Source organism: Solanum dulcamara, chromosome 6 (genome assembly GCF_947179165.1).
Source record: "Solanum dulcamara chromosome 6, daSolDulc1.2, whole genome shotgun sequence".
In the NCBI taxonomy this organism is placed as follows: Eukaryota; Viridiplantae; Streptophyta; class Magnoliopsida; order Solanales; family Solanaceae; genus Solanum; species Solanum dulcamara.
In genome coordinates this window covers 46,719,249-46,744,568 of record NC_077242.1, presented here as the reverse complement: position 1 = coordinate 46,744,568, position 25,320 = coordinate 46,719,249, and the positions used below count along the sequence as shown (strand labels likewise).

The window sequence follows — 25,320 nt, the reverse complement described above, 5'->3', positions numbered from 1 at the left end:
CATGTTTGGCCTTAGTCTAAGCTTAGACTTGCACTATTTTGGCACTATTTTGGACAGTTAGATCCTTGTAGACTGATATATCAGACTTGAGTCTGATAGTTTGAGCTTTAGCTAGGCAATAACAGAGCTTTGGGAACCTTACTTCTATAATTCCCTATTCTTCTATTGGTCTAATATCGCTTGGTTCTTGGTTTTGGGAGACTTTTTGATGGCTCTGGTTAGATGTGATTCGAGTAGGAGTGATATATTGATGGTACTCGGTTTGGGCATACACCCCCTGATGCTTGATTTGCCGTTGATCCTAATTTTGTTTGACTACTTAGCTACATTTACCCGGTTGAAATCCGTCATCCAGCTTACTCATGTTCAACTTTTTATCTACAGTTACCGGATTAAAATCCATGGTCTAGCTCAAATCGTGTTTGACTCCTTAGCTACAGTTACCCAATTAAACTCCTTGGTCCAGCTTACTTGTGTTGGATCCCTTAGATATAGTTAATCAGTTCAAGTCCAAGCTCTAGCTTACACGTGGTTCAATTCCCAATTCACGAATATATCTTTGGTTCAAATCATTGTCTACTCTTATTTTTGGGTTAAACTTTAGGCCTTTGTGATGAGTTGGTTCAAGGCCTTTGTCTCCTTTATTTTTACTTCAGTTATCCTTACTCATGTCGGTCTTATGGGAGTCCATTAGGTTTTTAACTTAGACTTGTGCACGAGCGTTCCCGTTAGGTTTAAGGAAGCCCAACAGATCTAGATTCTTTCTCTTTGTTTATTTTGTGTGCTCGTGTATATACTTACATTTACTTCTTTCCTTGTCTATGATTGTGGTTACCTTCTCGCATTTCAGTTTACTTTTTCTTATTTTGCTTAGTCGACCTATGATGCCTACTGGGTACCTTTTGTTTTGGAACTCATACAACAATTTGCATCTATTTTCGTGATGCAGGTTCAAGTACTAGCTATTGACGTTGACTCGAGCTAGTAGCTGTCTTGATTGGAGGCGAGGGTGAGCACATAGCATTCTGAATTTACCCATCTCCCTCTATACATATATTTTGATTATCTTTTGCTTTTTGAGATAGCCTTGTTTCGATGGTCAACTTTTGGGAGTTGTACTCTTTTTGTAATAGATCTGTACATGTGACTTTTAAGTTCTGGGAAGGATCTTTTATTTGTATATATATATATATATATATATTTAGCTTTGCTTCCCTCATTCATGTATGTTCCTTATACTTCATTACTGTTTTAGATTGAATTGTTGGTCTTCTACCCTGACATCTCATTACTCGTAGTTTTGATATAGGTCAGCTTGCCTACTAGTGGGTTATAATAGGCACCATCATGACCTGACAAAATTGGGTCATAACGTATATATATATATATATATATATATATATATATATATATATATATATATATATATATATATATATATCTAAGATATAAGATTTTACTACATGTTGAAGAAGTGAAATTTTTTAAAGTTTTGAGAGGGAAAACCAAAACCAAGAACTGATAAAGTATACGCCTGGAATTTTCTTGACCACAAATTAAAAAAAAGTCAACTTAAGATCCTACCTAGGTGTACTACAAGCAATAAACTTGACATCAACTAGTAAGCCATCCCTTGCTCTTCAAATTTTATTTCCCTGTTGACATCAGCAAGAGGCAAAAAGCACCATATTGATAAACCAAATATATTGAAATCTATCTTTTCAATTAACTTAGTCTCCTCAATTTTTGCTCTATAATCTACGTTCTTTTCATATCTATAAATTATAGCTGTTGTCTTCCCACTATGTGCAACATTGATACCTTCAATATACCTATAATCTTCAAGAATAGAATCCATGCTTGTCTTGTAGAAGACGTTGCTATCCCCCTTTGGTGACTTTAATCTTACTAATTTTGTATCCTCAAAGTGAATTAGAAGACTTGTTCTTTGGCTGAAGTAGCCCCATATTGTGTGATGGACAACTTCAATATTAGTGGTACTTTGTGCCTTAAGAATGCCTATGCTTGATTCTAGTTTTAGAATAAACCATTCTTCATCGTCAATAGTGTTCTCTCCAAAACAAATAGCATTCAAGAATAAATGGATGTTGATTTGGGTCCAAGCCCTGTTCATCAACATACATAAATTACTCAAATAATTACGTTCATGTACATCACAAAAAAAGGTCTATGTAAGGAATAAAAATATGTTATAGTTAAATTATATAATACTCATAGCATCAATGGTATTGATGAAAAATGGTACTTGGAAAAACCTTCTAAGGGGTCTTGAAGGACCTTTTGAAGCACTAGAACTAGAGGAAGACTGACTCCAAGCAACTTTACCATTAGTTCCTCCACTTACCTTGCATCCTGAAACATCCAACTCAAAAACCCACTGGTCAGGTTTTTTTTTCATAACACAAAAGCTCCAACCTCACAGTGACATTTTGAGATGGCATTGCTACCACTTTGATGAAAGTCAGATGTAGACGTTGTCACTTGCCCTACTGTACACATACTATTTAATGAATTTAATATGGCTTTCCCTCCACATGCTGCCACATATTGTTGTACTATGTATTTTGAAGTAGAATCCTCCTGATCATCATAACAAATTAGAATTTAACATATTTTTTTCAAATTGTAATCTAAGCAACATAATCACATTTGTGTTGATGATCTATATTTTCTTGAGATAAATGAGACCTACACATATATAAGGAGTTGACAAAGATGATCAACCAATAGAAAATAAGTTTTCACAAGGGCATAAGAAGAAAATCAGATTTAAAGACGATAATTGGCAAAATGGTTAAGAAAAAATAAGAGATGTTATGTAGAAAGACTCAATTTATGTAAATACAACAAAAAAGAGAAATAAAGAATAGAGTGGTCATTACCAAAAGAGAAAATTTAAGAGTACGGTCCAATTAAACCTGAAAAGGGACGAGAGCAGATCCAATGATTTTAAACAAAAACATGAATTGATCAAGAGCGATATGTTGAGAAGAATATTTATCTGAAATTTGAGCCCTCATAAGATTACACATATTCTTCCATTGTAAAGTAGCATTGCCATTGCTACACGGTTTGTCAAACATCTCCTCTGGTATTAGGACCTCTAACACTGTCTCCAACCCATCTTTCTTCTCCAAATTTGGACATAATGTTCTCAAGGGGTATGCCACAAATCTTATGATTGTTGATACAAATCAATCTTGACATAAAGCAAGAGATAAAATGAAAAATGTTTTTCACACATAAGATAGAGGACGTTTTGCAAGAAAGATGAAGCTTGCAAAAAAGGTTTCTCCTTTCTGGCGTTTTAGAAATAGACAGGTGATTTTTTTTCCATAAATGTGGAAGATGAAGAGGAAAGAGAGGAGCAGCATGTTGATACCTTTCCTACCATAGGATCTTCCTTGGTCGTAGCAGTCATGTGGGCAATAATATTGGTGGTAAATAATATTTTATAGTATGCCCTCTTGTCCATTTTCAATTTTTTTCAGACTAGTCTCTTGGGATATCCTTTGCGCATATATACTAACAGCCCATTTGGATTGATTTAAAAGTTGATCAATTTTTTTAAATTTTCTGAAGTTTGACTAATTAAAATTTTCTTATAATAAGTTAAAATTTATAAAAATAAGTCAAAAGTCAAAAATTAATTTCCCCTACTTTTTGACATAAAAATTAGCTTTTGCATCATAGTCACTTTTTTAAGCCAATCCAGATGTGCTCTAAGTCATATAGCACATGTTTATATAAAATAATATTAATATTACTAAAATTATTTAAATAATATATGAAAGAATAATAAAATTTTAGTTAGGTACATATTCTTTTTTACTTTATTTTTTTATGTTATGACTTACAAACATGTGATTCAACGTATCTCACATAATACGTTTGTATAGATGGTATTTTTGTGTACATTCATTTTAGCTGTTTAGTTGGTGGAATACCTTTATTAATTGAGATTTTGACACCACAAAATCTAAGGATTAATGTATCACATTTTATTTTTCTTAAAACATTTAACCTTTATTGTAAGAATGAGATACTTAGTCACAATACACATATATATAGGGTGGCTATGGGGGTGACACGTGTCATCCCCCTAGGGTGACATGTGTCCAGTCGTGATTGGGCCACCATATCTATGCAACCAATTAGGGGCTGCCACGTGGCAGTGGGGCCAACCTCCCCCAAGCAGGTGGGTCACCTACTTGACCCCAAGCTGGTGGGTCACCTACTTGACCCCAAGCAGGTGGGTCACCTGCTTGCTTGAGGTGCTTCCACGTGGCACTCCTCCATTGGCTTCCACGTGTCACTTTTTTCTTCTCCCTCGTGGGTTCGTAATCTTGTCTTATTTTAAGAGCCTATGTAATCCATGCTACAAAAGCTTGGTACGTACTCCAATAGCTTAAGTATATAAGACTTCCAAGTTAGTAGCTTACGTAGGTAACTCGAGTCCTACGACTCATTACTTGGCCTCCAATTCTTTTTGGATTTTTATGACTTCATCTCTAACCTTCTCTACTATGGGGTATCACATCCTCCCCTCCTTGGAGTCATTTGATAGTGTCGTAGCGTATCCGGATCACATGATAATGCCCAAGGAACTTATGAGACATTCTGAGTTTAAAAGTTTGGGGTGTAACATCCTTCCCCCCTTTAGAACATTCATCCCCGAATGTTAAACAAAACTTTCCTTAGCACCTTATACAAATCGTAGGGAGATTTTTTTATTGTTTCCATAACACTTACTTCTATCCAAGTACTTAATATATGAATTTCAAGAGTTGGGGTTACCTACTGATGTCGGGAATAGGTGTGAATACTTGTGTTTCATGTTCTCTTCAGTTTCCCCGGTCATTCTCTTTCTAGTTTTGGTTTTTCTATCGTATCTTGCTGGAAGGCACGTCTTTAGTCTACAATCTTCTAGTTTGGCGATCTAAGAGGGCGATAGGTTTTGCCTCACAGGATTCCATCTCCTGGACCTTATCTATGGAATATACCCTGGGTGGCTCATTAGTACCTTTGCGAAGCATTCTTATCTGATGGACTGGGCGTATAGTTTCCAAGTGAGGTGGTAAGCTCAACTTACCCGCCACGTTGCCCATCTGATGAGTAACTTGATACAGTCTAATATATTTTGGGTTAAGTTCCCTTTTTTAGGTGACTCCGTTATGAACATCCAATCATTAATTTGCACTCTGTATATCGATGTCGATTATATGTATATCATTTTTGCCGACTCTGGGTTGTTAGTCAATAGTTTACTTAATCCTGTTCGGCCTACCGGCTTAGTTTTTTCCCCAACAGGGGGACTCATATACTCTGCCTTACAACATCTTATACGGGGGTCATCTGAATACCGGAACGGTAGCCCTTCTCGTAGGTAAACTCAATAAGTGGTGGACGGTAGCCCTAGCTACACTTAAAGCCATCCTCATAAGCTTGCAATATATTTTCTAGCAGTTGATAGTATGCTCAGCCTATTCAGCAGCCTACAGAAAATACGGTACGAAGGCCTGTCGATGCTCCCGACCTCTTCTTGGACTGATCTCTATATGTTAATCATAATTGAAGTCCCTCTATCTGAGATATTAGCTGGGGAAGCCTCACGGAACCTTATTACCTTCTTGTCCTATAACTTCAGCTAGTTCCAGCTGCATAGGTGGGTTTTTTGAAAGCAAATGAGCTGATTCATTAGCCTCGTATAGTCCTTCTCGACTCTTTTCAGAACTGTAATTGGCATTCTATCTTTTGGGTCCTTCTTCCCCTCATTTTTTCCAATCCTTAGGGTTGGCTACCAAATAATTTTGCAATCCCCTCATATAATGGCTCTCGTAGTCGTTCTGTGCTTTGTCTAACATGATCTGGTGTAATTCCAAAGGAATTTAGGCATATAAGCTCATCATCCTGTAGTAACTAGCTAGTGCTGCCAGTTTCATTTAAACTTTTTCACCACTTTCCTTACCCCTACTTGTAACCCTCTAGACACATTACCCTGTGTCATTTTCTCCCTTACAAAATGACGAGAGGGTACAAGAAGTATCCTAGTATTATCTCGCTAGTCCTCATGTTTTACCTCGCCTTTTTCTCCCTTATCCTACATTCGATGTTGGGGGAGATCTTTGGCCCAATCGTGGCCATGTATTATGTCACCCATAGTACCAATTCCATCTCGATAGTTTGGCTTAACCTATCTTTGCATCTCTTGGTAGTTAATTATTACCTGGGCTTCTTTGCCTGGAATAATAGCTATGGGGACTCCATAAGGTCCTACCACTCTTTTACTCTACAATTTTATACTTTCTCGGCGGAGTAGGTAACCTTTAATAGAAGGAGAAGGGACTAATATCGTTAATCCACAAGTAACATTTCCTCCAGATTCATCTGGCACTGGAGTGTGAAGTGAGTCTTGTAGTCCTGGTCATTTCGACCTTGGGTATTGCTTCCTGTCATTCGTAAATTACATCAGTTGGTACCCTTACCTTTTGGGTTTTGTTTTTTTGCCCTCAGAGTGGCTGCCAAATGGTTGAAATTCCCTCGCCCACTGGCCCATATAGTCATTCTATGGTTTTCCTCTCAATAACTGGTTCTATATTGAAGAGTTGTGGCATTTGAGTGCGTCGTCAGTTAGCAGTTAGTTAATTCTTCTTGTCTTGCTTAAATCCTTTTTACAATACCCCCCACGTAATGTATAGTACTCCAGAAACATAATCTTGTGTCGTTTCTTCGCTGCTAGTTCAGATTCTTCCATCTCACGCGATCATACCAGCACTAACGCATTAAGATCCATCAGAATTTTGAAGCTAAGTGTGCTGGGGCAACAGTAATATTGGGATGGGTGACCTCCCTAGGAAGTCTTCGTGTCACATTTCATTGTAATCCTTACCATAATGTGTCGGGCACTCGACTTAGCTCCAGATTTACTTCAGCGTTGTCTCGCGAGTCTTTATGATTTGCCCTATCCTTTCGTCTGTTATCTTGCATCCAGTATCAGTGTAGACCTTTAGCTCCACTATCCTCTATTCACTTTGTGTCCTCATTTTCTACCACAGGAGGCTTTCTATTCCTTTTTCTTTGGTGATTTATCTATCGCAACATCATTTGCGACTAACTCTATAACCAACATTTTGGCTTTTGGTCTAGCATGGTGTCATTATCCTTCGTAATGTCTCTTAAGTTGGTTGATATCCTTTCATGGTTACACTTTTTTGTTTTTATACGCAGCCGCCTTCTAGTGTTATGTTGTTCAGGGTCTCGTCACAACTTCTTATGGCTGCCTTATGTAGCATTCTGGCTTCCATCCAATTATTGGTAGCTTCCGGACCTTTGTAACTTGGTTCGGCAAGATATCTTATTGAAGTTTAGATGCCCATCTCAAATATATTCCCATATTGATTTCCTTCACCTTACTTTTGCCATTTTCTCATTAACTTCCCCCCTTTAGAGGGTACTCGTACTTTCCTCTGTTTGTACTTGTAGTCGTTCCAATTTCAATTAGGCAGTACTAGTATTCTGACGATAACTATTCTAGGTTTTCTTGAAGTAGTGTCTTTGTCCCAACCTGTATCCTTTGTTTCTTGGGATGAATGGAAGTTGTGCCATTTATTCCTTAAGTTTGTCGTCCTCATCCCATAAGGGTTCCACTATTTTTGGGGCAACATTGTGTACAGGCGTCATTTCTTTATATCTTAAGCTCCATACTCTTACTGCGTGCTCAACACAGGCTTTTAACTTAATCAACGTATACCAGGTGCGCCTTACTAGTGGTCCTACTTTATCCCTCTATAATTGTATCACACTGTTCAATTCATACTTATATATCGATATCCCTCTTTTAGTTCGTATTCAATTCCTGACATCTCTTTGAGTACTTCTATTAGAAGTTCTTTCCCCAATTAGTCGGTGGAGAACTATAAATTGTTATCATAAATCATTTTCCAACCATTGTTGGAAGAAATCAAAACCTCTTAAATATCACAGTGCTTCTTTTAGTACTTGACCTACCTGGTCTCCTTCTGAGTTTATCCTCGAGCTATGAACAACTCATCTAATTTACAATTAGGAGATGAGGGCTTGGTATTTTTGTCAAAAAGAGTGAAACTCATTCGCGGGATATCTTATCCTTCATCCTGAGCCCTCTGTTTATATTCCTACAATACAAATACGGCTGAAGATACCGTAGTCCGAACTTTTTACTTAAATAAGCTTTTGTTCCTCCGAAATAAAATTCTTTAAGTGAAAAGGGTGCCCCTTATCGGCAACCTGAAGGATACCTCTTACAGCTTTAGTTGAACACAGTAGGGTTACTTGGTATCAACTTCTCAGACATCTCAAAAATCTATGTTTTATTTCCTTTTCCCCGTTCTAGGAAAATTTCGGCAGAGTTTCCTCTACAGTTCTTACTATCCCATAACCTGCACGCAGAAAATACCAACAATACCTCACAGGGCCAATAGATATATATACATATCATATCACTGCCGCATAGGGCTTTCAATGTCATCTCATATCGCAGCCACACGGGGCTTTCAATATTAACAATAATATAAAAATACTGGACTTACCTCGTATGTCCAACTTGAAACTGCATCTGTGACATTTCCTATTTGCCTTCTCTTCAGGTTTCAACTTTACATTTCAATATTAGTTCAATACCTTACCAAACGGATATCTTCCGTGGCTTTACTTTACTTACCTGCATGCTTCGTAACTTTCCATATCGTCAATTACTTCCTTCGGTTGATGTCGTCCTTTTGTTAAGATCCAAGGTTAGTATAAAATTTTTTCCTATGACTCGGATCTAAAGCATGATCTTAGATGTGAAGGAAAGGAAACATCCTAAATGCCCTGTAGCTTCCTGTTTATAGATGTGGCACGCAACACATCAATAATCAAGACTCTACTAGACACGGTCTGCAGACACTCCAAGGATGAACTGCTCTGATACCACTTCTGTCACGACCCAATCCCATAGGCCACGACTGGGGTCCGACCTGGACCCCCCGTACACATATCTATTAGTTGTGGTCACATTGAATCGTAAATAAGATAATATCATGCAATAAAGCCCCACTGGGCGATAACATTTTCATAAATCTGTAGCCTTTTTCGTTTGTTTCACAATATAATAGGGCACGCAAGCCGACAAGGCTGCCATAACATAAACACGTTTATCATATATCAGGTAGACCTAGCTGAATCAAACTGACATACACAACCCACATATACATGTCTGCAGACCTCTAAAAATAATAATAATAATATATAGTGGGACAGAGCCCCCGCCATACCCCTGAATAAATAAAACGATGATATACATTAGTGGCTAGTGCCAAAACTAGGCTTCGATATAATGGAGCCTCTTCCAGTTGAGCTAAGCGGAATCCTAAGCTGACGAACTCCCAAAACCTGTACCTGTACCTGCGGGCATGAAACGCAACCCCTCAAAGAAAGGGGGTCAGTACGACATATATATTGAGTATGTAAAACATAACATAATACAATTGGAAGCATATCTGAAGTAGAGAAATAAGGGATAAACTATCAAAATTGGAAACTTATACCTGTACTCTGTGAGTCATAAAAGCATGCATGCTCAAATTATACAATATAGCCGGCCCTTTCAGGGATCCGGTGAATCATATCTGTAGTATCAATATCAGGACCCGCGCCATTGTCACCTTATTACAACACATCATTATCACATATATATATATACGTACCCGACTCTCTAGTGAAGGGCTTGGTGGACAATGCAGTGAGTTGTGCACGATAACGGACCCGGCTCAAGACTTGGTGAAAAACGTGTTACAGTATACACGAGTAGAGTAGTGAGAAACAAAATATAGTTTAAATTATTATCTGAGACTCAATGAAGTCATCAAGTGAACCATCACCTGGGGATCAGGGCAGAAGGTATCTGACGTATACTCTCTAACTGTCACTAAGGACTATGTAAAAAGGAGTTTTTGGAAATCTTGGACATATACCAATGTGAAATATCTTATAGCAGTCCGAGCATTGGTTATCTCAGAGCCTTTCTTTTTTTACAAAAAAGAGCTTAGTCGAATCAATTGTTATACAGTCATATAGAAGACTTTGATAGCAGCTTACTACTTTAAAGTTTAATCGTTCAAAGGTGAGTGAGGATCCTGAAGTCATATTCAGAACCTGGGAATGGAATTACCCCCAAAGCTCATATCACATCCTGCTTACATCTAAGACATGCCAAAAGAGAAAAGATAGACTTTACATACCTATACAAAAAACATACCAAGAGAAGCTTCACATACCTCTTGGGAGTTACTCTTATCCTACTCATCTCGTCGTCCTCTGAACCTATTCAATATGAAATTAATACGAATATCAACTACTCTTAGCTTTCCATCATCTTAGGTTACACCTTAGTATTAATGGAATCTATTTCCTTAGTCGTTTCCTCGATTAGTTCTTTAGTTTGTTAAGGCGTTAATGAAAATTGGGCCCCTATAATGTGCCCTATCCAAATTTCCAATTAAGTCCCTAAGACCTACAACCAACCAACAACAACAACCCGCAGCATATGTTTAAGTAATCCACACCAACAATATACAACATAAACTCCAAACGACTTATTCAAAAATACGATATCACAATAGGGCGTCTAGCCTTTATTTTGTAATGCCTTTCATTATACGCAATGAGGGGTCGTATGGCTGCAACCAGCAGCATCCACATCCCTTTTAGAATTCATTTAGGGCCCGCAACAATACATTAAACCCCTGTAGCAACAACTCACTCAAAACTATCAAAATGTGAATTCTGGACAGCTTACTGTTTTACCTTATCGCTTTATTTCAAAGGGGTAATGGAGGGAAACAGGATTTACGTCCTTTATGAAAGTTATAGAAATGTGTCTTAGGGTCGCATACAATTTAGAATCACCCCTACATCAATTTGTTACAAAATGATATGGCTAAAACACCAATAGCAATCCGTGTAAGATTTCTAAAACCAAAATCTGGGTAGTACCTCCTCTACACTTTATCATCCTTTTTTGAGAAGCAAAAAGCAAAACTGGATTTGAAAGTATAAATGAAAGTTATAAACCTATACAATACCTTTCCAAAACATATTGAATTACCTGAAACTAAGCTATACACAAGAAGTTATACCAATATTACTAACAACTGTCCCCTCCAAAAACGGGTTTGTTAACTAGTTTTTAACGTTTTCCTTCTTTGTTCTTTCAACTTCCTCTCAAGTTCCAAGATGAAGATTAATTACTTAGACATCGTAAAATACATATATACACCTCCACGTACTTAAGGAACATCGTAGATAATTAATTTACGGAAGAAAAGTGAAGAACTTACATTAATTTTGTAGAAACCATGGCTGCTTTCTTTCTCTTCCTCTCTACATTTTTCTTTTCTTGTTCTTGGCTGAATTGTTGGCTAAGAATGAGATACTTAGTCAAAATACACATATATATAGGGTGGATATGAGGGGTGACATGTGTCATCCCCCTAGGGTGACATGTGTCCAGTAGTAATTGGGCCACCATATCTATGTAACCAATTAGGGGCTGCCACATGGCAGTGGGGCCCACCTCCCCCAAGCAGGTGGGTCACCTACTTAACCCCAAGTAGGTGGGTCACCTGCTTGCTTGAGGTACAACGTGGCACACCTCCATTGGCTACCACGTGTCACTTTTTTCTTCTCCCTCGTGGGTTCATAATCTCATCTTATTTTAAGAGCCTATGTAATCCATGCTACGCAAGCTTGGTACGTACTCCAATAGCTTAAGTATATAAGACTTCCAAGTTAGTAGCTTATGTAGGTAAATTGAGTCCTACGACTCATTACTTGGCCTCCAATTCATTCCGGATTCTTATGACTTTATCTCCAACCTTCTCTACTATGGGGTATCACATCCTCCCCTCCTTGGAGTCATTTGATAGTGTCGTAGCGTATACGGCCCACATGATAATGTCCAAGGATCTTATGAGACATTCCGAGTTTAAAAGTGTGGGGTTTAATAGGTGTGGACATACGATTGACATGTAAGGTTGAAAAGTGAAAGGAAAAGTAGACAGAAAAGTGTAACGGGTGCAGTTCTAGTTGGACATGCGAGGTAAGTCCTTCATTTTATACTATTGTTTATATTGGGCACCTTGTGAGGCTGTGAGATGAATATATATGTATTGGCCCTATGAGGCATTGTTGGTATTTTCTGAGTACAGATTTGGGATAGTAAGGAATATAGAGGAAACTCTGCCAATGTTTTTTTGAAATAGAAAGAGAATGAGATATAATATTATAATATATCTTGAGAGATCGTATCCATGATAACGTTAAGATTCGACTAAATTAGGAGTACAAATGACTTTGGGAAATAAGTTAATTACGATATGTGTGGCAAGTAGAAGGTGAATACTGATATAGTGAGAAGAATGGTGATGGATATGAATGTCTTAAGACAGACTGCAATGTATTAAGGGTGAGAATGACGAGGAAGGATAAGGGGTTAAGTACGCTTGCTCCACCAACTATAATTAGCCAGAGTAAGGATCGTGAATGAAAGTTAAGAAATATTACCCTTTGGGATTGACCATGAGCAGAATATAACATGAATATAATGAGGATCATCATAGAAGTACGTAAAGCCTAGTAAAGAAGTAACTAGAGAATGTGATTGTGAATAAGATTAGGAGTTAGCATCGGGTACATGATAAGGATGAAAGCTCATGAAGCAGAAAGGGGTATTGTGTATATGTACCTCCACTTTGGAAATAGTGGGATCCCTCGAGGATAGGGAATGGAAATTTGTAAAACAACTGAGGCATTGTGAAATTATTAAAGGAACAAGTGGTATCCTTTTGAAAAAAAAGAGGTGATAACAAAATGTGAAACACGTGTCATCAGAGTATAAGTCCCCCGAATGGAGAATCAGACACAATTAAAAGCACTAGGAATGTACTGATTGGGATGAATGAAATGTGGCTTCGGCTAAACTACTACATTAATGATATGACTCGATTACCAGTACTAGGACTAGATTCTGTTCTATTTATCGAGAATTCTAAGCACCTCATGGTTGTACTAGGGTTTCTTATAGGGGCAACCTAAAGTATAGATGATCTAACAGAGGGTGTAGACATGGTGCAGCATGTTCAATATGTTTGAATAGAATCATTTACACATGAATAGTTGAAAATAAACAGAGGATGACATGGGTACACCCTAAAAGGGGGGGGGAGAAGCGGACTATAGAAATACAAGCGTAAGAAAAAATCAACTGACGCTATCATATGTAAATGGGAATGCTTAAACTTCAAATGAGATCCCATAAGGGATGGATGAATCTCGAGGCCAGCAATAAATAAATAGAAGCTGCGGTATCTGAGACCGTGTAGGAATCATTGGTGGAGAACTTAAGGGAAGGATACGATCATACCACCACTAGCGCACCAGATCCCATCAGAACTCCGAAGTAAAGCATACTTGGGCGAGAGTAGTACTAGGATGGGTAACCCCCTAGGAAGTGAAAGAGGAAATGAAACACAAGTATCCGTACCTATTCCCTACGTATACAAGTAATCCTAACCTTTGGAACTCTGATATTGATTACTCGATGAAAGTATATGTTATGGCAATGGGATAGAGAAACTCTTCATATAGTCGGTATAAGATCCGGAGGAAGGTTTTGGTTCACATTCGAGGAAGAATGCTCTAAAGGGGGAAAGGATGTTATACCCCATACTTTTTTACCTTGAAAGACTTTTGTATCTTGAGAGGTTTTTGAGTTTTGTAAAAGATTCTTAAGCTTCTTAAGCTTCTTAAGTTTCTTAAGTTTCATGGAAGGATCGTAAGCCTCTTAAGTTTCTTAAGGTTTTCTAAATTTTCTTAAAGCTTCTAAAAGCTTCTTAAGTTTCTTGAAAGATTCCTAAGTTCTTAAATGCTTCTTAGAAATTACCATGTGAGCCGAATAGGCTATAAAACTATCAAACAACTCTAAGGAAAGGAGAATGTGATACCCCATGGCAGGGAAGATTGAAAATAAAGTTATAGGAATCTGGAAGGAATTGGAGGCCAAGTAATGAGTCATAGGACTCGACTTATTTATGTAAGCTACCAACTTTGAAATCTTACATACTTAAGCTACTTGAGTACATACCAAGCTTATGTAGCAAGGATTACATAAATTCATAAAAGAAGATGAGATTAGGAACCCACGAAGAGAAGGAGAGAGTTACACATGGAAGCCCATGAGAGAGTGACATATGGCATACCATGAGAGAGTTCCATGTGGAAGCAGATTAAGCAAGGGGGTGGGCCCCAAATGCCATGTGGCACCCCCTAAGTGGAGGAGATGATGCGTTTGCCCTATGAGGGCTTGACATGTGTCACCAATGAGGGGTTGACATGTGTCACCCCCTAAGGTGGCCTATATATATTTTTTATGACTTATTTCTGTCATCCTTATCCTATAAATCATCTTCTTCAAGAGAGTTCTAGAAAAGAGAAGAAGAAAAAGAAACCTTGAGCTAGAGACAGAGAGTTGCGGTTTTGGGGAGAAAAAGGGAAGTTCTCCGATTCCATTCCGTGAATTAATTATCTAGGGTATACCAAAAGGGTATGATGTTGTTATTAATGTAAATTTATGGTTTGTAGCAGCCCCAAAGTGTTAACAAACAGCTCTGAAGTTTCAGCTGCGCTAAAGGAAATTCCGAGGTAAGTTCCGATAAGTTTTGGCGAGTTTCGGGTAAGGTAAAGTTTTCTCTATCATATTGGAGTTTATGATGTTTATATGAGGTATATTATATGTCTTAAATAATGTTGGAAGTGGAAAAATTGCATAAGGATGATTGACGTTAGAAACAAACTAAATTGAAGTGGTTATAGCTAAATCTAAGTCAAATAGTGGGTTGTCATTGTGGTTCTGCGGGTGCAGCTAGTTGGGTTGCGTGTTTCAGGTATTTAAAGCATTTTAAAAAAGGTGTGGGTGCTTCAGGTTGCAGACACATGACCCTACATTTGGTATGGTTAAAGATTTTGCGTAATAAAGACGTAAAAGTTCTATTTTGATATCATAGTTTTGAGCTAGTGGTTTGGAGTTGTATTGAGTAATGTTGAAGTGATTTACTTGTATATATGATGCTGGTTGTTGTTGTTGGTATGGTTTTTGACATGGTGGCCGAGTTGAAATCTCGAGGATGTTAAAGTTATAGGGGAGATGCTGCCCGATTTTTGATAACTTAGGAAATAGTAATGAACTAGTTGAGGGAAGTGGATAAGGAAATGACCTCTATGGAGATTTGGGTGTAGAGTTTGAATTGGAAAGTGAAATTTCATTAACCATAGTATTACTTTCATGTTAAATAGGTTCAAGAGACAACAAGGAGAACGTATTAGGAGTAATTCGTAAGAGGTATGTAAAGCTAACCATTCCTTCTTTTGGCATGTCTTTGGCATAAGTATGTAAAGCTTATTATTTTCTCTTGGCATGTTTTAACATAAGTATATAAAGCTAATATTCCTTTTTGGCATGGTTTTATGAAACAAGTATATGACTTTTATATGATTCCAAGAAAGTTCCTATTCGTAGAGCCGCTAGGATGGCCAACTTCTTGATTTTCCAAAGGATATTTTATTGTGCCTAGATACGTGTATATGATTCCAAAAGTTCTATTATGATATAACTCATAGTGATATTCAAAAGGTACTTGATACGACTCTTGTCTTGATTTTTGAATAATAGCTTATTTTGTTAACTCCATTGAGTCTCAAAAATGATTTAAAGTGCATTTAGTTTCTTACTACTCCACTCGTGGATGCCTCAATGCTTCCTTCACCGAGCCCGGGTCAGGTTTGGTTATCATGCGTACTTCTCTGCATTGTTCATCGTGCCTCAACGTGAGGGGGCAGGTACGACCTATATATGGGTTTTGTGGGGTTATGATGTGCCTTGTACACATATGATATGATATGATATGATATGTCTATCTGATATGATATGATTTATTATGGAGATATTCCCTATTCTGGATGTATGCTGTGCTGTGGCGCCAGTGACCGGGTGGCAGCCATGTTTTTTTCACTGAGTCCCATAATGGGACCGGATATGGCATATGTTTTTCTGCATACATTATCCGTGGTTCTGAAAGGCATTTTGATATTTTGGATATTTTGCTCATTTTTGCACCTTCTGTTCTGGTAATGGTTTTACTTATTACAGTCCATGCTTTATATACTCGGTATATTATCCATACTGACCCCCTTTCTTTGAGGGCTGCATTACATGCCCGCAGGTACAGATGCTCAGTTGGCTGATCCGCTCGCTTAGGACATACACCTTGTTGGTTGGTAGTGCTTCTTTGTCCGGAGCCCTATTTTGATACAACTTTTCTATTGTATATTTGTACATGTTGGTTAAGGGTACGATGGGGCCCTGTACCATCATATGATTAAGCTATCATTCTGTAGAGGTCTGTAGACTTGTGATGTGGGTTATGTATATATGTTTTGGGCTTTGTGTTCCGTGAAGGCCTTAACGGCCCTCTTGTGCTATATCTGTTCTCATGTGCTCTCTTGCGACCCCTTTTTGATTTCTACTTTTGTTTATTCTGCTAACACGCTAAGTATGGCTAAGGGTACGTATGGGTGCCAAACTCAGGCACCATTCACGGCCTATGGAGTTAGGTTGTGACACCATGGACTTTAATCAGGTAACTACAGCTAACGAGTCGACATGAGTAAGGTAAACCACTGACTTTCACCGGTTAACTATAGCTAAGGGGTTGAACACGGGTAAACTAGACCTTGAACTTAAACTAGGTAAATGTATCTAAGGATACTGAACACAAGTAAGTTAGACCATAGGCTTGAACTAGGTATCCGTGGCCAAGGGATCGAATCGAATTACATTCAATAATTAACCGAGTGTCATGGGGAGTGCCTCCAAATCGAGTGCCATCAATATATCATTCCCCCTCAAACCATATATAACTACAATGGTCGCAAAGTCTCCCTGAATCAAGAACTAAGCGATACTGAACAGACAGCAGAATAGGGTAAAATGGAGGTAAGGTCACAAGCTATGTTACTGCCTAGATAAAGCTTAGACTATCAAACTCAAGTCTTCTATATCAGTATACAGGGAGCTAACCATTCGAAATGACATCGGAGAAGTTCTAAGGCCCAAAGCCACCAAAATCGTGCAAGTCTAAGGCAATCACTAGTCTAAGCCTAGACTAAGGCCCAACATGTTTCCAAACATATAAGCACATGGAAGTTATACAACATAAGGCATGGATGAATGATAAGAGCAGGAATCGTGCTTAAATAGTCCAACAATTTCCCAAAAGAATTTTAGGAATTTAGCATGCTCAACCCCCAACCCCTTCAACTCATATAATTAAATGTACAATTTCCTAAACATTCTCATTCTCATGTAGGGAACATAGTAGCTTACTCGTAGGCCGATCGTGTATTCTCTAACTCATAAAATCTTAGTTTTTCCTTTTCAAACGGCCTCGGAATGCCGCCTCACTATCAAAAATAGAATCAAAATGTTAATATAGTCGTTATGACACTAAAATTATCCAATTTGGAGATGAGCCAGTTTTGAAGTTAAAAATTAGGATTTATGGGACCCGCTTCATAATTCATATAACTGACTCTAAGAATAGGCTCCAACTACTACCCCTAGCTCATGTTCCACAAGGGAACACAATTGACCTACCAAAGCATACCCAAACCTAACATGCATTAATGATCAAAGAAAGCTGCAACTCCAACTTATTAACACACCATTGCGTTCCTCTCGAATATATACATAATTTAGCCTTTTGAATGGCCTAAATAGCCAAGGAATTGAAGGAGAAAACAAGGGTTAAAGTTTGAGAGAAAATCAAGAATTTGGGTCTTAAGAACGACCCTTTAATGTTACTATAACGACCACACAATGATCGCTTCAGCAACACTGACCTAAAAGGTGGGCTACGCTTTACCGACTTTATACCAGGAGTTGGCACTGTCACTAGAGGCTGATATTCTGTTTGAGCATATTCATCATCAGCCAAATTATATGGGGTCTGCCTAGCCTCCTCTATGTCTCATTACTATGCCAGTTCTTATGAAAACTTTGGTGAGGATTTTTAGTTTTTTAAAGGGATTATCCTAGGTAGGGACTTTTCCAAGTACTTCAGTGGGCCCTCAGATGCGAGACTACACTCAAACGGTAGCCTAGGTCGAGGCACTGAGTGCTCATGTATTAGGGGCATGGCCTGCCACTACTACTCTTTATTTAATGGTTTAGAGAAATACTGGTAGAGGTATTATCTCTAGTGCAGGCCAGTCGGGTCACTTCCGATGATGTGGGCTCAACTCTCCAAGGCTTTGTTTGAGAAATATGTACTTCATTTGTTGAGAGAGCATTTATTAAATGAGTTTACAAACTTGACCTAGGGATCTGTATTAGTTTTTGAGTACTAGACACGGTTCTATGAGTTGGCTAGACATGGATCTATACTTATGCTAACAAAGAATGAGAGATTGTGTAGGTTTGTTGGAGGGATCTTATTCAAACATTGGATGGCTACATAGAAGATGATGGCATTGGGGTTTATTTTCTAGAAATAGTTGATCATGAACACACCATTGAGGGGAGCCATAGTGAGGACTATGGAGGCAAAAATAGAATGCCACATCATCAAGGCGGTTTTAGTAGGTCTCATTCTCATGGTGAGGAGTTTCGAGGCAGAGGTTACCCAAATCAATTTTATCTTACAGATCATGGCATCTCTATGGGCTCTAGTAGTCAGATGATCCAGGCTCCGGTTCAGATTTCTTAGGTTGCAAATTTTGGGTCCTTAGCCTGTGGTGTCTCTTCAGGTTCAACTAGCCAATTTATAGGGATACTTTTAATAGGCTGTGTAATGAGTATTTTATGATAGTCTACTTTACTAAGAAGTGTCCTATAATTAGTCATAGCAGGTGATAGGGATAGCTAGCTTATGCTTTTATCACAGGTACAATCTCCGTTTCTTATCAACCTACAAATTCTTTATTTAATTCGGGATCTACTTACGCATATGTCTACCTATTATGTTACGTATTTGGATGTGTTGTGTGAACCTTTGATTGTGCCTATGTGTATATCTACCCCCTTCATTGACTCTTTAGTAGTGGACAAGTGTATCAATCCAGTGTGTTGTTCATCTTGGAGTACGATACTAGGTCACCCTTGATTAAATTGGATATAATAGACTTTAACTTTATTCTAGGCTTTGATTAGTTATCTTCTAATCAAGAGGGTTTAGATTGCTTTTTCAAGATTTTATTTGGATTCCTCTGATTATGTGGAGGGTCCTATTAGCTATATGACTAGAGGTTTGATCTCTTTTTATGGGTGCAACGACTGGTAGAAAAGGGGTATCTAGCATATCTTGCTTATGTTCGTTATACAAGTGCAGACACTCCTTCTATTAGTTAGTTCCAATGGTTAGAGAGTAACCTAATATGTTTCATATAGATTTACCTAGTATTTCTCCTGATCGAAATATTAATTTCAATGTTGATTTTGAGCAAGGTAAACAACTAGTTTATAGTCCACCCTATGGGATGGCTCAAACCTAGTTGAGGGAGCTCAAGGAGTAGCTCCAAAACCTTTTAAATTATGGTTTCATTAGGCCTAGCATGTCTCCTTGCGGTGCTCTTGTACTATTTGTGATAAAGAAGGATGGTACCTTGTATGTGTATTGACTACAGAAAATAAATAAATGTGACAATCAAGAACATGTATCCTATATTGAAAATTGATGACTTATTTAATCAGCTTCATGGTTCGGCGGTGTTCTCTATGATAAACTTGAGATTGATCTACCAGTAGTTGAGGATTAGAGTGACAAACATCTCTCTAATTTCCTCTAAGACTCGGTACAGACATTATGAGCTCTTATTCATGTATTTTGGGTTGACTAATACCCTAGCCACATTTATGGAGCTAATGAACCATATGTTCAGGCCCTACTTAGACTTTTCTAATAGTGCTAATCGACAATATTCTAGTCTACTCCAAGAGTAGGGAGTAACACGAGGAACATTTGTGGGTTGTACTCTTGGCCTTCCAAGATAAACAATTGTATGCCAAATTCACCAAGTGTGAGTTTTGGCTTAAGTCTATGGCATTCTTGGGGCATGTGGTGTCCAAGAATGAGATTATGGTTGACCAAAGAAATATCTCTAATTTCATGATTTTTCTAGTACTATTTCTCCCATTGAGGTTCATAGTTTCGTCTATTTAGCAGGCTGTTATAGATGGTTTGTGGAGGGATTTTCTTCAATAGCAGCACCTTTTACTAGATTGCCTTAGAAGAATGTCTATTTCTAGTGTTCTGACGAATTTGAAGCGAGATTTTTGAAGCTCAAGGCCTTATTAAATTCAGACCCTATTCTGACTCTTTCAATTGAGGTCCATAGGTTTACGGTCTACTGTGATGCTTCCGGTGTTGGATAAGGTTGTGTGTTGATGAAGTAGGGTTGAGAAGAACTACCCTACCCATGACTTGGAGTTGACAATGATAGTTTTTTTGTTGATGATTTTTTGACACAATTAGGTGCTCACTGGCCATTCTAGTCCTCACTAAATCTTCAGAAAGAGGGATCTTAATTTGAGACAATGCAGGTGGTTAGAGTTACTGACGTATTATGAAATCTTGATTCTTTATCACTCAAGATAGGCTAAGTGGTAGCAGATGCCTTGAGCGGGAACGTAGTGAGTATGGGTAGTTTGGCTTTCTTACCTATAGAGAAGTTACCTATGGCTTTGGACATTCAGTCCCTAGCCATCTAGATGGTCAGACATGATATTTCTAAGCCAGGCAATGTAATTTCTTGTGTAGAGGCTAGATCCTCTTTTAGGGAGCAGATTCTTGTACAATAGTTTGATGATCTACAGTTTAGGTTTATTTTAGATAGGGTATTTAGAGGCGAGAGTCCTTACATCCAGAGGGTTTTTTGAGGATTGAGGGCCGTATTTGTATTTTTAGAGTTGGATATTTGATTAGGTTAATTTTGGAGGAGTCCTATTATTCTAGATATTCCATTTATCCCAATGTGGTGAAGATGTAGCATAATTTGAGGAAGCACTATTAGTGGTGGGTGAAGAGGGATAGTTCAACATTTGTGACTTGGTGCTTCAACTTTTAGAAGGTGAAGTATGAGCACCATAGGCCAGGTGGTTTGAGCAAGTGGCTACCATTCTAGAGTGGAACTAGGAGAAAATAGATATGGACTTCATTGTAGGATTTCCAAATACTTTTTTGATCTTTGATTCTATTTGGTCATCATATATCGATTAATGAAGTTTGTTCACTTTTGGCCGGTTCAAACCTCTCTAAAATTCAGAGAGGTTAGCTCAGATCTACATTAGGGAGATTTTCCATTTCCATGGTGTGCCGGTGTCTATTATTTGTCATTGTCATAATCAATTCACTTTATATTTATAGAGGTCTATTTAGAGAGAGTTGGGTACTCTAGTTGAGAGAGGTACAATCTTTCATCCTCAGACTGACAACCAGTAAGAAAGGATTCTTTAAGTCTTAATAGACATACTTCAGGGTGGTATTGTTAATTTTGAGGGTAAGTGGGATTAATTCTTGGCTTTGGCAGAGTTTGTATATAAAAATCTATAATTCTAGCATTCAGATGGTTCTATTTGAGGTGTTGTATGGTAGGAAGTATTGACCTCTAGCGGGTTGGTTTGATGCTTTGAGGTTATTCCATGGGGCCAAGAAGTGAAATGAATTTGTTCCATGCTTCATGAAGGTAGAGTCACTACACCAAAAAGATCATACCCATGCCCCAATCCCTATTGCAATCCTTGAAAGACCTTTTTCATCTTGCATGAGCCAATTGATGTATTGTTGGAAAATACGGGCAAGCCTATGGGTGAAATTATGCATGTTTTTCTCTTCAAGAGTGTGAAAGTTCTTTTTGATTCCTTATTTATATTCTTTTATTGTCTTTAATAGAGCATGTAATCATTCTTTTTATGAGGGCATTCAAATATGTTCATTGAGCATGAATTTGCATTTAAAGCGAGCATTTGTGAGCATGAACTCTAATTAATGTTGACTAGTCATCGTTTGAAGCTTTGACTGCATAATTAATTATTGCATGTTTATATTAAGCCTTGTTTGCACTTCATGTTGATTCTCAAGGAGCACTGCTTGTTGACATTATTTTTGAATTGATTGAATTCTTGATTTAATTGAGAAAAAGCGACAATTTAAGTTTGGGTATTGATGAGTAGGTAATTTTGACTCATTTAGGGATTAAAACCCAATGGAATAGTATCCTCTTTTCCTATATTGTGTCCATAATTGATATTAAAATGTTTATTTGTAGATATAAAGGATTATAGACAAGGAATTGGTACTATGTTGAAAAGAAGAGCCAAAAAGTTTTCAAAATAGGGAAAAAGTAGGTTGGATCTAGCAAAGGATGCCTTGGCGACTCTCCAAGTTGTCCCTTTTATCACCCTAAAGCCTTGAATGATGAAGCAAACAGTCAACTAATTTTGGCGAACCTAATTACTAAAATGTGACTAGCCAAAGTGGAAGGAAAGTCCGATCGAGCTCACAGATATAAACTGAAAATCTTGCTCAAGTGAAGAGAAGAAAAGGCTAATAGAAGGAGAAGATGATGATACGCCGAAGTGGAAGGCGAGCTCATCTGAGCTTTCCCAAAAGTCCTGCATTGTCTAAGATATTTGAGAAATAAAAAGGTAAGGAAGAAATCCAATGGCGATTGGCCAACATGGAAATGCGAGGTCAATTGAGCTCTCCTAATGGCCAACCTGAGTATTGAAGTTTTGGGTGATTGAAGAGCAAGAATCCTTCCCCCTTGAAGAATCGTCAACCACTTTGGTGAGCATGACCAAGGTCGCCGAAGTAGTCCAGGAGTTGTTTCTCAGCCAATTTCTAGGGAAGGCATAATTAGTCTTTAAATAATAGAATTTGGTACTTTTGCACTACTATGAAGTAAGAGAATAGAACATTCCTACTGATTGGGGTTTTGAATATTACTTTTGGGTGAAATTTGGGAAAACTAGCTTTGGGCATTTATAATTGAAGTGTAATTCAGCAGAATCTAATGGGAGATAATTACTACAGTATAATTTCTTTTAGATTTGCTATGTGTAGCTAAACCTATCCTTCAATTGGAGGGGGAGTGGTTGCTACTATAGTTTATTTGTTGTTTTTTTAATTTGGGTTCTTATACTAGCTCAATACTTTGCTAATTTGATATTGGATTTGATAATTTGCCATGTTTTCATTTATGAATTAAGGTTGCAAACTTGTTTCTATGTTCCATCTTCATATTGGCTTTAGAAGGTTATGTGAGGTGGATGACTTAACAAATAGCCATTGATCTATGCTTATGAATTGTAAATCTCTCTCGAGAGGAGACTATGCTAAAGATTGGGTTAATTTGTGTTAGCATCATTTTTTAGGTTTGTGAGGGCTTGAATGAAAATATGACTAGTGATAGAAAGATATTTTTTATATTATTGGTTAACCTAGCCTATTCATTGATAATTAGCGATATTGAGTAGTACATTTACCCTTATTTGTAATATATTTCTAACTACATACCTACCCTAGAAGTACCCCTTACAATTGTTTAAACTCTGTTACTATTGATATTGTCTGTTATAAACTAGTAAACTCTTCTAATTGATAACTAAAACTTACGAATTTATATTATGACATGCTTTACTTATTTTAACTCTACAACAATTTAGAGCACTTAGGTACTTCATACTTGAATTCTTTTTGAATATCGTTCCTTGTAGGATTCAACCTCGACTCTTAGTTTGGTATTTTAATTGACAATGATCACCATACTTTAAATTATAAAAAGTGTAATTGAGCATTACCAACTACTCGAAGAAACCCTACTATTGGACTGGGACTCGCTAAAACCACCGTAACGGGGGTCTTGTGATGTATCCCTTCAATATTGTGTGCATCATTAACTATCATGAGGAGTGAACGACCTGATGCTACCATATGTTCTATATCCAACCACCTTCTCATTCTCTACCAACATGACCATAGTTGTGTGCCTATGAACCTTATGGAACCATTTCTCATTCTCTAAAACTAACATCGATCCTTGCACCAGACTGATAAACTCATCTTTCAACCTCTCCCTCAAGTTATGAGCACATATTTCTCCAAGAAAGCCTCAAACAAACTTAGCACATTTAATCGGATGTGACTTGACTAGTCTACACTAAAGATAAGATCTCCCCCACTAATTCACTAGTCCATCTATTTGGAAAGTAGTGTAATGAACCCCGTGCTACACCACCAACCCGAGGTTACGCAACCTCTCATGACAACTCACTACAAACTCATGAGTATCCTCGCTCGTATCATTAGAGAACTTGGGCACAGCTTACCTGATGAACCATCCCGCCATCTTTTTCTCCTCAGAAGACATAACAAGCCTAACTACCATAGGTTGAATAAAACTGTCAGTATCGGCTGAACCTCTAAGTGAGGAGCCACAGTAATAGGCTGCGCCTCTGGAACCTGTATACCTTGTTCCCCTTTCTTGGGCTGAAGTCTGCGAATCATATCTAATCGGATGGCTATTGGAAGTATTAGGCAATGTTTAAGCCTGGGACATAATCTCCATGAATCTGAGGATCGTAGCCCATGTATCTTAGAGAAATAGTGTGGCAATAAAGCCTATTAGAGGTTGGATGGCCCCACAATATCTATTTGAAGCTGAACATGCTCAATAACTATCATGGTCTCTTTTGCCGGTGACCGCTCGTAGTCTCAATCTTGTATTGTAGCTCATGGTCTACCTCGACCTCTAGGTCAACCTCGCACTCTACCTTTATTTGGGGTTACATCTGTCTATGCAGGAGACTCTCGCCCACCTATCGATGATCTAATCCTAGCCATCTGAAAAAGAATGAAGAAAATTCAAAAGTTTCTAAAGTCAAGGATGCATGATAAGGGTCAAGACAATTGAAGTATTCTTATAAATTTCTTATAGCCTGTCAATGTTAGGATACAAACATCATTGTACAGATCCGCGAAACTTTACTAGGCTCTTGCTCCTATATCGGTAAGACCAGTGAATCCAAAGCTATTATACAACTCTGTGATGACCAAAAATAGAGTTATGATGGTGTCTACTATAACCACCCAGTGGGCAAGCCTAAACCCCAAGCGAAAGACAATAAGTTAAAAAGTAATAGAGAAATAGAAAAGGGCCCATAAAATAGAG

The 25,320-nt window shown here is 37.9% G+C and overlaps 1 pseudogene; it reads right to left on the bottom strand.

The window, feature by feature from the left end:
* Positions 1-1,618: 1,618 nt before the first annotated feature.
* The window catches only part of LOC129892850 (uncharacterized), a 45,905-nt pseudogene continuing 22,203 nt past the window's right edge, over positions 1,619-25,320 (bottom strand).